The sequence below is a fragment of the Nannobrachium achirus genome, assembly GCF_963921795.1.
Source record: "Nannobrachium achirus genome assembly, chromosome: 17".
In the NCBI taxonomy this organism is placed as follows: Eukaryota; Metazoa; Chordata; class Actinopteri; order Myctophiformes; family Myctophidae; genus Nannobrachium; species Nannobrachium achirus.
The window spans coordinates 30,415,464-30,433,914 of NC_137824.1; positions in this window are offsets into that span (position 1 = coordinate 30,415,464).

The window sequence follows — 18,451 nt, forward strand, 5'->3', positions numbered from 1 at the left end:
TCAAACACAAAACCTGTCTGTTTTTCTAATGCCTGGTACAGTCAGGGAGATCTCTTTTGTGATTATATATAAAGCAAATATAAAGCATCTCCAACACCGTCATCTACATATTCAGCACATTCAATGTGGCAGTGTCAGCCTGTGGCACTGAAGTTACTCATGCATGCATCCGTTCATCCATGTGATGAGAGTGATGAAGATGAAGAAGAGCATAAACACAGAGAATAGTATTTCTCTTTACATGCTTATTAGCCATTTAGCTGACATTCAAGTAGAAATTATTACAATACGTATGAAACTGCTGTATGGCTTATTATTGTTGCTGGTGATAATAGAGATTGCATTTTTCACAGTCACGGTCACATATGCACAGTCCTGGCTCCTTGGACTGAAATCTGCCCTCAGGGCAACTCCTGAATCAATCAAGTGGTGCATGGTCATCTACATGCTTTTATCCCTATGGCGTGTGTGTGCACGTGCGCGCGTGTGTGAAGCGGTTTCCAGTGGACCATGTCAGTTGGTCGGTTCCTGCTATCCCTCTGGGGGATCTACCGGTAGTAATTCGACAGCAGCGCATCAGCACAGTAGGTCAATTTATCACACACACACACACACACACACACACACACACACACACACACACACACACACACACACACACACACACACACACACACACACACACACACACACACACAAGTCATGCCCACACGCACACTACAAACTCAACATCACCCTAGCTCCTCTCACATTACGGATCATTTGCATAATGGACATGTTCAGCCCTGCAGTAGTTAATCAATCCAACAGTCAATCAGTAGCAACTTTTTGCGGGGGGAAAACAGATGAAAATACAGCCATAACCAGTGAATACAAAATGATTGTCATTTGTGAGAAATAAAGTGTGAAAATAAGAAAGAAACCTAACCAAATCAGCATTAAAAACTAGAAGCAGTGCTCTTCCGAGCACAGGTCTCCACCAGGCCGTGCGTCCTGGTGGTGCTACTGTATAATAGGCCAATGTAAAAAGGGTGGCATATGTTCTTCACCTTAGATCTTTCATGGCAATCGGACGCTGCATGCATGATTTCAAGCATTGTGTTCCAAAAATGTGTTTTGCTAAAGTCTACCTGCTGGTGGCGCTATAACAGGACAATGTTAAAAAGGTAGCATTTGTTCCTTGACCTAGTGGGAATATGTGTGGCAAATGTCACGGTAATCGCAAGCTGCGTTGATGATTTGAGGCATTTTGTTCAAAAACGGAGCAATCCTGCAAACTTTCAGGATGGAATGTGAAAATATCAGACGGATCGGACTTGATCACATGACTATAGAGATACTGTGTACCGATTTGCATGATTTTTGGATAAAATCTCAAGGAGTAATATCCAAAAATGTGTTTTACATAAGTCGGCCCAAAGGTGGCGCTATAAAAGGCTGATGTGAAAAATGCAGGGCAAAGGTTTATCCTTAGCCTCTAGGGAGTGTGCTTACAAAGTTTGAAACTGATCGGTGGAGTTATAGGTAAAACCACAAATCGGGCTGTTATAGCGCCACCATGAGGCTGATAAAAAAAAAATTAAGTGGCATTTCTTCCTCTGCCTAGTGGGAACGTGTGTGCGCGATTTCATGATAATTGCACTTTGCGTTTGTGATTTGAGGCATTTTGTTCAAAACGGCTCAATCCCACAAACTTTGGAAGCCAATCTTAGCCAATCAGGATGGAATATGCAAAATCGGACAGATCCGTGTCGATCACATGACTGTTGAGATATTGCCTACCGATTTATAGGATTTTTGGACAAAATCTGTAAGAGTAGTGCACAGAAATGTGTTTAGCAAACATCGGCCACTAGTTGGCGCTAGAAAAGGCCCATTTGAAAAATTTAGGGCAGAGGTTCTAGATTGGCATCCAGGGAATGTGTGTGCTCACTTTGGCAGCGACCGGGCCAACGGCGACTGAGATTAGCTGCACACAAACTGCGAGGACACACGGACGGACACACGGACGGACGGACGGACGGACGGACGGACGGACGGACGCACGGACGGACGGACGGACGGAGGGGAAAACATACTCTCCCCTCAGCCTTCGGCTGGTGGAGACAATAAAGAAAAGTAAAATGAAAAAATAAATAAATCACAAGCCATAAAACTACAATACACTTCATGCGAGCATTGCGCAGACATGACTCTGGCCTAAACAATATGGGAACACTGCCACTGGCCTGTCAGAATGATGATGAAGTTAAAGTGACACATGCAATGAAGGTGACAAGCGGAGCACATTACCATGTCACCTGGTCATCCTCTTGGGATTCAGAGTGTCATGTTAACCTAACTCAGACGATAATCACTCCTGACTCACACCTCTCATCTGACTTTCAAAAATGGAATTAAGGCAGAGAGGAGAGGACTTGCTCCGGGGTGAGGGATAATTCTAGAAGAAGAGACTGTGGGTGAGTGGACTGATTTGACAACGGTAAGACTCGCCTCAATAGAGAGAGAGAGAGAGCGCTGCCATATACTGTATGTGATTCCTTACCAAAGCTGATGCTTTGATGAAAAGAGACGTGTGAGCTTGATGAAAAATGGGGAGACAATAACCCATTATAATAGACCAGAGTAAAGCAGTGATTGTCAGTAGAGGAGAGAATTAGAGAAATGGTGAATCCAATAATGGTGAATCCAATAAAGAGAGATACATGGTTCAATTGAAAGAGATCACCGCCCCAGCAGAACAATGTCCCATACTGTAGACATCCAGTTAGAGCTAACGGATCAAAACTGGTTCAACACTGGGAGCGTTAAATTTATATGTATTTCACCCTTGACTTGTCCTCACCTGTAGTGGTTAAGGACAGTTTTCTTGGGGACTCCGGCCAGGGTGAGGCAATGAATGCTTACCACTTGAACGAACCATACTTAATTTGGGCCAGACCTTTGGCATGAATAGTAAAGCCTGCAACCAAAGAACCATTATATGATAAACCTGAGCCAAGCAGAGGTTGTCAGCAGCACAGCATACGAATGAAGGTGATATACAAAGAGAGGTAAATGATTCAATTGAGAGATAACTGCCTATACTGCATGCAGAGATCACCACCACAGCAGAGAAATGCCTTGTAGCATTCCAGTGGGGATATGTTAGTCTAGAGGATGAATGCAAACTCGGTAATGGGAGATATCTCTTATGTATTTTCACCCTTGACTTGTCCTCGATGGTGGTAGTTGCCAGGGTTACAGACAGCTTCCTGGAGGACTCAGACCAGGATGAGAAAGCATAGGATTCCCCCTGGGCAAGCAATGGAGTGTACTGACACGTTTATCTACTTGAGGAAAAATGGGGAGGTGGGGGTTGCTTGCACTCGCAGCACAACAAGTGACAAAGTATTCCACTTGATGAGCAACAGAAGAGCATGCGGCAGAAGGAAACATATCATGGTCGAAAGCAGGTTTCTCATTACATGGGAGGAGGCAACACTGGAGAAATCAACACAAGAAAATCAAAGAAAGCTTGTTAACTGGCTACTGCCATGATACTCCTCAGCATCGCTATGAGAACAAGAAAATCAAAGAAAGCTTGTTAACTGGCTACTGCCATGATACTCCTCAGCATCGCTAATGAGAATGCCAATAGCATGACTGTTGCACCAACCTTTCCTCATAGTTTGCTGCTCCCAGCTCTCCAACTTCGGTGCAGTAATATATTCCTCAGAGATAACATTAATAGTCAATTCGTTGGTCCCTGCAATTACACCTTGAAACATTTACAGGTATGAGCAAAACTATTTATTACCATTTCAACTGAGTCTGAAATATTCGCACAGCACAGACGGAGGAGGATCCTCAAATGTATTTGTGGGTTGTTTACAATTCAAATAACCTAAACTACACTAAACTAAAAAGTTTTATGAAAAGAGATGTGTGATCTTGCTGAAAAATGGGGAGACAATTATTTATCATTATGGATAAACCTGAAAGCAGAGATTGTCAGCAAAGAAGAGAAATGAAGGTGATTCCAATAAAAGAGATAATGGTTCAACAGAGAGATCACCACCACTGCAGAGGAAACGCCCCAAAAGCATTCCAATGGGGAGTGAAAACAATTTCAGTAAAAGGGTTTATATGTATTTTCACCCTTGACATGTCTTCACTGGTGTTGGTTGCCACGGTTACAGACAACTTGGACCAGAGTGAGACACTGTAGATGCTTAAAATAACTTTCAAACCTTGTGTGCCTAACTGCCTATTTTGGTCATTTTATTGTGGGCTCGCCTGGAAGGCGAGCACACGTATGTTATCTTCATTATTTATAGTCAGTCAGTCAGTCAGTCAGTCAGTCAGTATCTCCTCAAAACTTTGGCGCGATTCATCTCCTAAACGCTTACACCTTTAAACACCATTCAAATTTTTATGTGTTCAGCTTACTGAGGACACGTGTGCTTGTACTTTTGGTTTTGAAATGTTTTGTAGTTTAATTATAAAAAAATAAAAATGTTTAACTTTAAGCATCCAATGCATTTCCAATGGGTTTACTGAGTGGGGAGAGAGTGAGACAGGGGAAAGGGACCCATGTTTATATTAAGTCGCTGTGGCTGCAATATTCACACTTCAGATATGCTATTCATATCAATGTGTTCACACAGGTCTGCTTTCTGATTTGATCCAAATGTCTAAGCTGTGTGATGTATAAAACTATAGTTATAGTTAAAACTATAAATAAATGTCCCTCTCCACTCTACTGATTGACACAGCTGTGATTAAAGGCTTGGCTGTCATTGGCTGTTCTGTGGTGATGTAGCCTTACATAAGTCGGACCTGCAGTGACAATGCGAAAGTCTCGGCAGAGACGTCTTAATGTAAGGCTAGTGGTGCTGCAAAGTAACAGTACATTTACTCAAGTATATACAAACAAGTACTTGTACCTACAGTACAATTTTTAGGTACTTTTACTCTAATTTCCATTTTTGTTACTTATACTCTACTATAAATACAGCATACAGCAAATTTTATTATTAATAATAATAATAATTATTAACACACACGCACGCACGCACACACGCACACACACACACGCATACACACACACTGACACACAAACAACTGTTACTGTGTTACTGTGGAGACGTTTGCTTGTATTTGTCTTTGACACATGTTTTGTAGTGTTTTAGAAATTTAACTTAAAAAGAATAAGGTTCCCGGGCGATGGGATTTACAGTATATATCCTAGAACCCGCAGGGACACTCTGTGTGGTTGTCAGGGAGATATCACAACCAATGCGTTTCCAAATCAGACGATCAACCGAAGTGGAACCACCTGGCAAAACCACACCCCAAACACTTTAAAAGCCATGAATTTCAGCCTGTCTGCATTTGAATCCTAGTATATCCCATATGCATTTGGATCAGCATGTCCCGTACTGTATACCAACTTTTACTTTACACTTTTGTTACTTATACTCCACTGCAATTGCATTTGGCAGCTTTAGTTACTTGTTACTTTGCAGATTTTATTATTAATACAAAACATACGGTAGATGAATCACTTAATACTTTGTCTAATTGTAAGAAGCTGATCTACAATGTGACATTGCGACATGTTGTGATCTTGTAGATCTGCTGTTTTTAAAAAGCTTGTCAATATTAGGACCATCTGCGTACTATTACTTTGATGTGGTTTGCTGGTTTGCAAAGTGTAGTTCAGGGACCCCTAGGACAGACACACACACACACACACACACACACACACACACACACACAGACACAGACACAGACACACACACACACACACACACACAGGTTCCCCATCTTTCTTCCCAGGCTTTAAACAGCCATAACTTCAGTTCCCAACATGCTACTGGTCTCGAACTTTTGTTGTTGGTTACCCGTCCACATTATATTTTAATTTTATTTTGATTTAATTGTCCATACCGTTAAAGGACCAGGTCACCTCTGGGACAACCAGATCTTATTTTATTGTTGTGTGGGACACGATCAACACAATCCTGTAATTTCTTGTGTTCAATCTGTGTTTTTAGATATTTTAGTATTTCAGCATGCTACAACTGGTCATATGATGCTTTGTAGCATGATATTGCATCATCTCATGCATCATATGATGCAAAATGCATCATATGACCAGTTGTAGCATACTGAAATACTAAAATATCTAAAAACACAGATTGAACACAAAGAATAACTCAACATTGTGTTGATCGTGTCCCCACACAACAATAAAATAAGATCTGGTTGTCCCAAAGGTGACCTGGTCCTTTAAGTTCATGTAATAACACTGCTTGTCTACATTGTATTTGCATTACCATTTTACGTCAGTAAAATTAAAGAGAGCATTGCCTGGGAACTTGACACTTTTACTATTATTGTTTTGGGTTGGAAGCGAGCCCACACTGTTTCGAAGGAACAGTTTTTCTAGTTATAGGTGAAATCTTTCAAACATTTCCAACAGAGAAAAAAAAAGAAAGAAAGAAAATGTCAAACAGTAACTAGAAGCAGTGCTCTCCCGAGCATAGGTCTCCGCCAGGTCAGGTAGGTTATTGTGGCCTCCTAGTGGCGCTAGAATAGGCCACTGTGAAAAGGGTGCCATGTGTTCTTGGGCCTTTCACAGCAATCGGACAATGCATGCATGATTTGAGGCACTTTGTTCCAAAAATGTGTTTAGCAAAAGTTGTACTGCTGGTAGTGCTATAATAGGCTAATGTGAAAAGGGTGGCATTTGTTCCTTGGCCTAGAGGGAATGTGCGTGCAACGTGCTACGTTCATGATTTGAGGCATTTTGTTCAAAACGGACCAATCCTGCAAACTTTGGAATCAATGTTAGCCAATCAGGATAGAATATGAAATATCGGACAAATCCATCTTGATCACATCAATATAGAGATACTCTGTACTGATTTGCGTGATTTTTTTGGGTGGAGGAATCCTTCAGGTGGAGTGGGTGCATCTGAATTATTGTTATGATCCACAGACAGCCTTCTCTATCAGCCATATACTGTAACAGTTAATGTACAAGCCCTGAGACCAGGACATTACAAGGTTAGCCCTTTCTCTGGACCAGATCTTCAATACCCTAGTAGTGGATTGACATTTAAAATCCATAATGTTTATATCAACTCTGCATCTCTTTTCATAAGTACAGCTCACTCTCAGGTGGGAAAGGTCTGATGATGATCTGACGTAAGGCTCAGATGGTTAATTGAGTATCAGGTCTCAAAGCAGAGATCAAGAGGGTGCTGAGGCCATGAATATATTTCAGGTTGTAGTGCTGATGTTTTACTGACATTAATCACTTGGACCTTGCCTACAGGACTGAAATGGCATAAAAATGAACCAAGACGTAAATTAATTTACTGGCAGGCCCAATTAAAGCTAATTGATTAAATTAGCCAAGGGCTATTAGATGTCTGTTGATGAAATCACTCCACAAGGTACGCAGCCCACTCCAACCAGACTGTTGCATCCTGCACTTTAAACCAGTGGTTCCCAAACTTTTTAGCTCGAGACCCAAAAGAGAAATTAGACGTTTGCCCAAACTAGTGAAAACAAAAAGTTAAGGGACCCCAATGTGTCCGCGACCCACAAATGAACGGATGAAATTTAGCTTTAAGCTAACTCCGGCTGGTTTACACTAGGATCTTGTATGTTGTATAATGCAATATGTCATAATCTCTGTGTCCATGAACTGGTACTGTCCTGTCTAAATAAACTAATAAAGTAAAGTAAGTAAGTAAAATGGGTCCCGACACAGTTTTTGGGAACCAGTGCGTTAAACACCCCTCCAATGCTAAAGGTGGTTAGGTCTGTGGCTGAAATGATGCTCCTCGCCCCCACTAGCTCATCATTAGAGGAGACGAGAGGGGTTCAATCAGGATAGTTCCCAGACTCCTGACATTATCCCCACAATTTATCATAATCTCAGTGTATTGTGTGTACATTATGTGTGTGCAAATGTATGCATCACAGAAAATTTGTAAGAGAGCAATGTGTGTGTATGTGTGGGTAGCCTCCCTCCTACTCTCTATGTAGCCTTCCCCATCTACACTACCTCCTATACTCTCTGCATTTAGTTTTAATTTATTTAACAATTCATTTATTTGTATTCCTTCATTCTTTTACTTACCCTTATGTATCTAGCTGCATTTCTCTCACCATCTAGTTCAAATCAGATTTGAACTAGGAGGTGGTGACTGGATCTGAATCAGCAAGGTATTCTATGGATAACATGTGATTTATCCATTGCCCCATCTTACCAGAACGATTTTCTGTTCTCCTTTCATGTGTTCAGTCTGCAAAGGAAAGCTTCAAAGTAAAGACTAGAGCGAGATTTGAACACCCCGACCTCAGCTATCTCTAATTGCCATATAACAGCTTTTCTTCTCATCTGACTTTCTATCTACACTACAGTATATTCTCTCTCAGACTAGGTGGAGGTGAGGTGACTGGATTTGAACCAGTACACTCCTACACGGTATTCTATGGATATCATGTGATTGATCCACTGTCCCAATCTAACAGGATGATTTACTACGCTTTCTGTGCTCCTTCAAAGTTGTTCTTCTAGTCAGTCTGCAAAGGAAAGCTTCACCGTAAAGTCTAGAATGGGATTCGAACACTCAACCTCTATTACATTGAGATATCTGCTAGTTGCTATAAAGCAGCTTTTCTTCTCATCTGAGTATCTATCTACCTGTATATTCTTTCTCGAACTAGGTGGTGGTGACTGGATTTGAACGAGACACACTTCCTTACCACGGTGCTAAAGTACCAACGTCTTAAGGATACTTTTATACAGCTTGGTTACAAATGTAAATGGCTTGTGTTCATATTTGGAAGCCTCAGTAATGTCCATAAATTGCCAAGTGAGAGGTCTGCAGATTGCAGGAATGAATACCCAAGCCAAGAGCTGATAAAAGGCATTGGATAAATTATGTTCAGCATCTGTGATAATTGGCAGCTGCCATATGCAGGAGACGATGCTTCCTGTATCCGTGATCTGTATCCTGAAACACTTACTGTTGAGTTTACTGTTTGTGTTCAATCATTTCTTCCAGGGTTCAAACAGTGCAGAGAAGACTGACTGACATTCTGTTCAGTGACTGGACAGATGAATACCAGAACCTGACCCAGTCAAGCAAGCCAAGATTTAGACATGAAATAATGACAAAGGACAGGCCTATAGAGAAGGTGAGTACTGAGTGGGCTGTGGATGCTTCACTGTAATCTCATTTACTGCAAAACATCTCAGCGTAGGGTGACATGATGGCTGGAGGTATAGAGGCTCAGGAGGGGGGGGGGGGGGGGTCTACAACACCGATAAATTGAAGATGCTCGGATATGGAAGCCATTTCCGAATCATTTAGGAGAGATTTATCTGTGCCTGTGCCATTTCCATTTGTCACATGGCAGCAAATCATTGGGTCTGTGCTCTGGCATTGATGTTTCTGTTTTCCATTTTCTGTCCGAGGCTTGTAGATAATAATAATAATAATAATAAAACGTTATGTATAGAGCACTTATAACAAACTCTTTGAAAATGGCTGGACTGGGTGGTGGTATGAAGGGTGGAATACAGTAGCCTATAGATTTCAACAGTGACCACCCACTTCCGGTGGCGCTGATTCCGGAAGAGGATTTCCCATTCATTTACTCCATAGATATTTCAGATAATCCTTAAAGAGTTTTAAGCCTGTAACCAAGCCAACTACAGTAGCAACCTGATGGGCAAGAGGGGGAGAGAGAGAGAGAGAGAGAAGGAGAGAGGGATGGATGCATGAATTACAGTAAGGACTGTTAACAGGGAACAGGGAAGGCTGGTGAAGATTACAGCCCTGCAATCAGAGAAGCGTGTTGCTGAGAGAGAGAGAGAGAGAGAGAGAGAGAGAGAGAGAGAGAGAGAGAGAGAGAGAGAGAGAGAGAGAGAGAGAGAGAGAGAGAGAGGTGAGTGTGTGTGTGTGTGTGTGTGTGTGTGTGTGTGTGTGTGTGTGTGTGTGTGTGTGTGTGTGTGTGTGTGTGTGTGTGTGTGTGTGTGTGTGTGTGTGTGTGTGTGTGTGTGTGTGTGTGTGTGTGTGTGTGTGTGTGTGTGTGTGTGTGTGTGTGTGTGTACGTACATGCACGTCAGAGCTGAGGCTGATGGATTACATTTGGAATCAAAGAGGATAGTGTCGTTAGAAAGGAGCCTGTGATTGAGTTCCGGGTCCCCATAACGACTATTGAAAGGTTGGGTCCTTGGAAGCACTCGTCGCCCCAGCAGTGCTGCTAGCAATTAAACACACACACAATTACACACGCACACAATTACACACACACACACACACACACACACACACACACACACACACACACACACACACACACAATTGGCACTTTACGTTCAGTCTGCAGCACTCCCCCATCACTTCCATTAACTCAGAGAAAACGATTTGTTCCAGAGCATGAAATGAACATTAAGATATTATAACATGTAACCACCAGTACTTCATTAGTATGCACACTGCACAGTCATCGGTGCATTATAACTTTTAGTAGCTTTAGTGGCACATCAGCTTGCTAGTAAAACAGTTAACCACTTTCAACTTGGCGTCCGTATTTTGGGCATGTCATATACTATACAGTTGGTGAACATAAAAAAACGGTGCTGTACAAATCCACAAGACATTCAGCCAGAACGCAGGGTAGTGTGGTAATTTAGAATGCAAAGAAAGATAAGAGGGACTGTCTAAAAGAATATTTTACAGTAAGCAAGCAACCAAGCAAGCAAGAAAGAAAGAATGAGGAGAGAAGCAGAGAGGTGGAAAGGAAGAAAAAGGTCCTTTCATCCCAGATAGGAGCTCTAGGGTTCTGTTGAAGATTTAAACAGAGGACTGTTTGACATTATGACCTTATTTATTCTGCGGTACAGAGCAAGAGGTCACACGAGTGAGAAAGAGCCGGAACGAATCAGACAGAAGGGATAAGATAACATAAATCTTTATTGATTCCAGGATGGAAATATAGGAAATCTGAATTTCCGGAGCCAAGGCGGTGGGGGATTGGAGAATGGGGTGACAGGATGGTGTAAATTGGAATAGAAGAATGCCGGAGACGGAGTTAAGGGACAAAAGCATGATAGAGTGGGGGTGTAGGGGAATGAGAAAAAAGATTGGCATAGGGGATCATCCTGGATGTGTGTGCGTGCGTGCGTGCGTGCGTGCGTGCGTGCGTGCTCGCAGGCGCGTGAGTTTGTGCATGCGTGCGTGTGTGCTCGCAGGTGCTTGAGTGCATGTTTATATGTGGAGGCAGATTCAGAAGGGGGCTGCAAGAAAAAGGGAGAGATGGAACACAAATGAGAGAGTGAGCAAGATGGAAAAGTGAAACGGAGAGAGAACGGAGGGGGTGCACAGCGGAGCTGGAGGGAGTTGAGCGCAGCTGTGCAGAGAGACGCACACGCTCTCACACACATCCACAGACACACTTCCACTAATAATACAGACAATATATGACAGTTAGGGAATAGACTCAAATGAAACCTTATAAATACACTGAGTAAGAGAGCAACCTGTGTCAGTGAAGAGCGGAGGAGGAGAGAAGCAGCAGAAGGAGAGAAACGGAATGACCCAAGAGTGAAAGATCAAGAACAGGTAAGAGAAAGAGTGAGAGACAACAAGAAAGCATTGGAGACAAAGAGCGAGAGAGAATGAGAAAGCAATGGTGAGAAAGAGTGAGAGAGAATACTTATGTTTTGGCAAGAAAGGGTGACAGAAGGCATTGGATAGAAAGTGAGAATGTGAGAGAGTGAGAATGAGATGTTTGAGAGCAAAGGATGGATTTGTTCTGTTGGGGTTGAAGGAAACACTAATGGGATATGCACCATAAGACGTGTGTGTGTGTGTGTGTGTGTGTGTGTGTGTGTGTGTGTGTGTGTGTGTGTGTGTGTGTGTGTGTGTGTGTGTGTGTGTGTGTGTGTGTGTGTGTGTGTGTGTGTGTGTGTGTGTGTGTGTGTGTGTGTGTGTGTGTGTGTGTGTGTGCGTGCGTGTGTGTAAGCGCAACTGTGTGTGAAAAATAAATCAAAGGAATGACCCAAGTATGAAATAGCAAGAAAGAACTGGTAACTGTGAAAGAGTACAAGACGAGTATTGGAGAGAAAACAGTGATAGAGAACAAGAAAGCATTGGTGAAAAGACGGATATAGAAAACCTTTGTTCTGTTGGAGTTGAAGGACAAACTAAACTGGGACTTATCCAGAGAGACCTATTAGTGCACGATAAATAGAGATAAAGAGTGAGCGAGAATGAGAAAGCAATGATGAAAAAGAGTGAGGGGGAACGAAAAAGCAAGAGAGAAAGAGTGAGAGAAACAGAAAAAGTACAAGAAAAGTATAGAGCAACAGGGATAGAGTGAGTTAATGAGAAAGCATTGGCCATTAAAAGTGAGAGAACGTGAAAACATCAGGAAGAGAAAAAGTAAGAACATGTTTTGAATGGGAAAGCACATAAGATAGCGAAGAGAGAGAGAGAGAGAGAGAGAGAGAGAGAGAGAGAGAGAGAGAGTGTGTGTGTGTGTGTGTGTGTGTGTGTGTGTGTGCGTGCGTGCGTGCGTGCGTGCGTGCGTGCGTGCGTGCGTGCGTGCGTGTGCGCGTGCGTGCGTGCGAGGGTGCGAGAGAGAGTAAAGATAACACTAACGAAGTGACTGCAGTCCAATTGTACAGAGCAGTGAGAGGAAGAGGAATGTTGTAAGAAAGAAAAGAGCGGTGGTGGAGGAAATACATGATTAGATAGCAGGTGGAAATGTGACCACTTTCACCAGTTCTATGGGGCATTTCATTACAGGGGAAAAGGGAAGATTTATTTTTAGAAAAATGCAGTTCTACAAGCTGTTGAGCTGTATTGAGTATAATGCCAGTATAAAATAGAGGATGAGTGGTGAACTTGAAGCTCCAGGCAGGTAGTGAATAATGACAGAAATCTATGGAAGCATGAGTGAATAATATTGTCTGAGCACACCTATCGTATGCAGGGGAAAAGCAGACTCCCACGCTATATCAATATTCATGCTGGGGTTATTTGAAATATTTACTAGATTAACAAAGGCAAACAATCTATTTGATATTTAATTAACTCCCGCTGGATAGAACCCTGGGGCCTTGGGGGAAAAAGGCTACGGCGGACGGGGGTTATTCGGCATGTCGGTATTACTCAGTCTGTAGTGTAATTGCTTTGAGGTAGCCAGCAGCAACACATAATAAATGTATACAACACACGATTGAGAGGACTTACGCCTGCTGCAGACCGCAGGGCGAGAGAAGAGGACGCTCGGCTGGCAGGCTAAAGAGATAAATAGGTATTTATTTAGGAGACGGATGTGTGGTAGGAAAGCAGAGTGCTGGTGGGTGAATGGTGTGTTATGAGTCCCATAAATCACCAGGGAACATATAGCCAGAGAAAGGGCAGCATTAATGTTACATGTGTGTGTGAAATAATGTAAACATGTGAAAGCATGTACGGTAATTGAAATGGGCTGCTGTTGTTTTTTTATGGGTTTTTATTTTTTCTTTCTTTTTTTTATGTTCACCAGTTTATGTTGAGGAATCCACTCAGTATAACAAACAGCAGTTATTAGCCCATAAATTAGTAACTGCTGTGCTGTGAGAGGCCTTTGACAGGTTATTCTCGACCTTTGCAACGTTTTTGACCTGCTGAAATTCAGTTTCAGCTTCACTGAGTTGATTGCTCGGATGGTTATTATGAGCACTCGGGGTGGGAGCGGTTAGGGGTTAAATGCCTTGCTAAGGGCCATTCCGACACATATACTATGTGCCGGGAGGTGTACCGGTGACCTTCTAAATGCCAGACCTCGCTAAATACGAGGTCGCGCCATGTCTTATATATATATATGGAGACCCCTGGTACCCGGAGATCCATGTACTGTATATGGAGATATGCTGTGAGAGCCCGCCCAAACATGCTTACTCAGTTATTCGTTATGTGAAATTCCTATGACGTCTATGACATCTGACATCATACATACAATCCCTTTTATGCCCATACATGGAGATGTCTGTAGAACCAGCCACACAGATATGGGCCGTCTTGGCCATATATGGATTCTGTTAGAGTGGTATGTGGCCGATGTGGCCTCCATATATGGGCATTTCCATATTAAGTCCTGTTAGATATGGGCTTAATATTAATGAGACATCAGGGAACTCCATATATGGGCATTAAAGGGATTCTGTTAGTGTGGTTCCCCTGACATCACAGTGATGTGAGAGCATGATGTCAGAGTGGCAAACCCATAGATTTCACATACTAATCTGCGACCTTCGGTCGAAACTAAGCCAGTGGTTCTCAAACTTTGACATTTGAAGGTCTCCCCTTAACTTTGACAGTGTAAATGGAACCAAATGGACCCGTTATCCTATTGTACACTGTCAAAGTTACAGACTTGTAAGACCCCCATAAAGGAACCTAGAGAGTCCCTGAAATCCAATTTGTGCAACAATAACAGTAGCAGTAAAAAAGAAAATTCCTGTGCCCTACTTGTAGTTTATTGTATCAGATCCTATCCTGGCCTGAAGACGTTTAAATGTATAAAAAGATACTTATTGTTGTATTTTCCAAAGTAGCAGCCAACCCAGTTCGAATTTAAACTACTAAAGCATCTGGACCTGATGGATTTAGGAGTAGGCTAATGTAATGGGTAAATATAGTGTGGGTATCAGCTAACAGCAGTTTCTTTTACTGAATGATTCCAGGTTTTATTGAATCATTCTTTCTCTACACAAAACATGGAAACTCACCAGAATCATTCCTGTCCCTAAGAAGCCCAGAGCAACAATTTTAGACCACTGACCAGTCACCAGCTGCCTATGTAAATGTATGGAGAGGTTCAGCATCGAATGGTTTGAGGCCTAAGTACTGGTCATGGACAAAATGATGTTATGATGATAAGACTAGATATTGACTCTTCTTAGCATAAGTGTTTTTTCTGGTTTTAATCACTTAAAGGATGTGTATAGGCTCATGCATATGTAGACCCCACAGTTAGTATAGCCATGAACCAGCGACAACAGCCCTGCTAATCGGGCTCAGCCCTTTTAGCACGACTGGTTGTGTGTTGGACTGGCGAGTGGGAGTCCCAGGTTCAATCCCCGCTTCCACGCATCACTACAATCTGGCGTTGTCGGAAGGATGAGGAGCGTGGTATCCTCACGTGAGGGACATGAGGGACGTTGTGTGTGGCAGTCTGTGGCGTGAAGTGTGAATCACGAGCGCGCTCCAAAGATCAGGGGGGTGATTGTTGCCCCAACAGTTAGTACAGCCATGAAGCAGCGACAACAGCCCTGCATAATCGGGCTCATCCCTATTAGCACGGCTAGTTGTGTGTTGGACTGGCAAGTGGAAGTCTCGGGTTCAATCCCCGCTTCCGCGCATCACTACACATACTCCAGGAGGAGTGATGAATCTCAACTTTTTAGGTGATAAGGCTATCACCTTTTTAGGTGATGTCGGAAAGTAAAAGCAGAGGAGAAGTGTCGGGGTTTGCGGTGAAGCCTCTTCATGTAATGTTGTAGTTTCCCACAGAAAGTTCTGAGCTACTTATGAAATGTACCCAGTTGACATCGTCTGACAATAGTTAGGGTTAGGGACATGGGTAATCATCCAGCTGAGGACAATGAGCACACGCATCAATGGCCTAAATCCATGGGGTGCAGTGTATTCTACCTCAGTAATTGAGTCAAAATATAGATACTGTCATATATTCCTCGCCATCCTCGGTGACACTTTACTTGAGCATGTAACTAAGGCTTAACTAATGATGAATGAAATTGAGGTAGGGATATTTTTTGGTTTAAAACAAACAGGATATATATATATATTTTTTGGTTAAAGCTCTGACACGTTAAGCTAGATATCTTAGACTTAGACTCCGTTATAGAACCCATCTCCCTCTACGGCTGCGAGATTTGCGGTCCCCTTGCCAACCAAGAATTTGAAACAAACATCAAACAGAGACTCTACACGCAGAACTCTATATGCAAATCTATTCTCCGCAACCAACGGAAAACAACAGACAATGCTTGCAGGGCAGAATTAGGACGATTCCAAATCATTATCAAAGTAAAAAAGAGAGCACTTACATTTTATAACCACCCAAAAGAAAGCAACTCAGACACGCTCCAAAACATAGCCCTCAATCATAGTGAAAACCTACAGGAGTGCATTCTCAGTCAGCGGGCCCAGGGACTCATTGGACCTAAAAAGATTATAAGAAAACAAAAAGAAAGTTACCTGACATACTGGAAAGAGACAACCCAAAACCAAAGCAAAATGGAGTGCTATCTAGCACTAAAAAGAGAATTTACATTGGCAGAATATCTGAGCACGGTAAACGACCCAAAACTTTGGAAAGCCTTGACTAGGTACAGACTCAGCCTTGCAATAGAGAAAGGCCGCCACAGATAGACACTGCTCCCAAGGGAAGACAGACTATGCACCCACTGCACACAAAATGTGGTAGGAACAGAGCTACACGTTCTAACCACTTGCCCACTATAGCAAGGCATCAGAGACACATACTGTACGGGGTCCACCCATAATTCCGACAGACCGTTGGTCCGACCAGGTTAACATGATTCTACTAAGGTTAGGGTTATGTTTAGGTTTAGGTGGTCGGAACACCAGCCTGTCGGCATATTGACGCAGAACCATACTGTACTTCCCACAGATTACACACAAGTGACACATGACCATCAACACAAAACTCACATAATGTACCTAGTACCTAATGGGAGAAATACAACAGTGTGCGAACACAGCAGCAAGATTTGTGAACTGTTGCGATAAAAGAAGGCTAGAATGGCTTTGAACCATTGAGTGACATCTAGAGCTACTGCACATACAGTATAAATATATTTTTTTCTCATGCCAATAAAGCTCCTTTGGGGTCTCCTCATCTCAACAGCCCTATAATAAACAGAAAATAAATGTTCAGGAGGATTGCCAATTTCAGGCATATCAGGATACCATTTATAAGCTCCAATTTCATAGCCTACTCTAGCACTCCAGTTCCAATTTTGTCTTTTCATTTCTTTGTTTCATCTCTTCCAGTTTCACTTGTTTACAATGTATCCTGTGTACCCTACCTTTAATAATGAACTCATACATAAATTCATCGTGAATTTATCATTAATTTGTGCAGGCCCTTCTATTGCTGATTTAACTCATTATGATGTAACCAAGTGTAATATCGTCAATGTCAAGTGGAAACCTGATAAAAATCGAAATGATTTCATGGTTGTGTGTAACACTGCAGAATGATCAAGTAGGGCATTAATTTACGGAAAAACACAAGAAGTTAGAGTATGGAGGTAAGAGGTTTCTGCTCGACAGCAACGATATATCATTAGATAAGGACGTAATTCCACAGTTTCACTTCTATGCCCAGGAGGTGTCCTCACAGGCAGGTAGGAGTAGCGATGAGGGTCGGCCTCTGAGCCTGAGGGTCATTCAGATATGTAGGCTATATGCCTGCAGGCCTTTAATTAGTTAATAGTGAGTGAGTACCAAGAATTCATGATCATCGCGTTCATCATTAATTCATCATTAATTAAGCGTTATCGAGTCTAATTAAGCTTACCGAGCTTTAATACTGCTACTAGAGGATGCTATCCACTCTGTTCCCGTTGTTATTTTTTTTGTGTTGAAATCACCATAGGGTAATCTTGAATCACGCGATATAAGAACTGTGTTCCAAAAATAAACAAATCATCCAGGAATTTCTGTTAGGGGGGCCAAGCCAAGGGCCAAGGAAGTTCTTTGTAAGTTCATTGTTGACTCCATATACTGTAGGAAGTACAAGTTCATACGAATGGCTGTTAGTTTCGCTGTTTCCCTCCTGCTGGTGTCAGAAAGAATAATGCTCCATTCAAGTGGATGGGTTTTTGGCAAACTTTTCTCTTGATTTTATTACGTACGCAAACGTAGCAGATCTACAAGCTCAAAACGTGGTGCGAATCTGCTACTTTTGGTGAGCAATAGTGGCACGCAATCAAGTTTAAATCACTCTTACGTCATTAAACTGTTTTCAAACAGCATTTGTGTGTTAATTAATTGCAGATACAGTACAGTACAGATGTTTGAGAATGGTATTTTCTAAATTTGGAAAATACAACAAAAAATACATTTATTTGAACTCTCTATTTTAACATTCTTTGGCACTGGCAATTTTATTTTGCATTATATTTTGATGCAATTGTTTTGGTGAGGCATTTGTATTTTGTAATTTTGTAATAAGATACATTTTGATACCCAATACACACAGTAACAGATGAACAATATCTCTTCATTTCTATTTTATCTTGTACTCTGTGTAGAGGCATAATGAAGTACACGTGTCTTGGTCATGTGCTGCCACCGTGTGGTGAAAGTCAACATTGGTATGCAGATGAATGAAA